This window comes from Callospermophilus lateralis, chromosome 1 (genome assembly GCF_048772815.1).
Source record: "Callospermophilus lateralis isolate mCalLat2 chromosome 1, mCalLat2.hap1, whole genome shotgun sequence".
Classification (NCBI taxonomy): domain Eukaryota; kingdom Metazoa; phylum Chordata; class Mammalia; order Rodentia; family Sciuridae; genus Callospermophilus; species Callospermophilus lateralis.
This window is the reverse complement of record NC_135305.1, coordinates 209,815,691-209,816,040: the sequence shown is the minus strand read 5'-3', so window position 1 is coordinate 209,816,040 and position 350 is coordinate 209,815,691.

The window sequence follows — 350 nt, the reverse complement described above, 5'->3', positions numbered from 1 at the left end:
CACATAAAAATAAATAGAAAATAAATAAAGGAATTGTGTAGAAAAGATAATAATTAAAAACAAAGCAGGGTTGGGGCTGTCCTCAGTGCTCGAGGGCCCCTGGCTCAACCCCTAGCACCACAGAAATAAAACAAAGGGATGAAATACCTTCCATAGTTCCAAGCCTTGGTTGGTGCTTCGAGGCGTTTCTAGGCTGTGGTGTCCAGGCAGCCGGGGGGGGAGGGGGAAGAGTACCTGCAAGAGTGAGGCCTGGTCCTCAGCGCCTCTAGTCCTTCCAGCCTTTAGAAATGGGCTGCCCCCTTTTCCCAGGGGGATTCATCAGAAAAGACACTCTGTCCTTCTCTTCATCT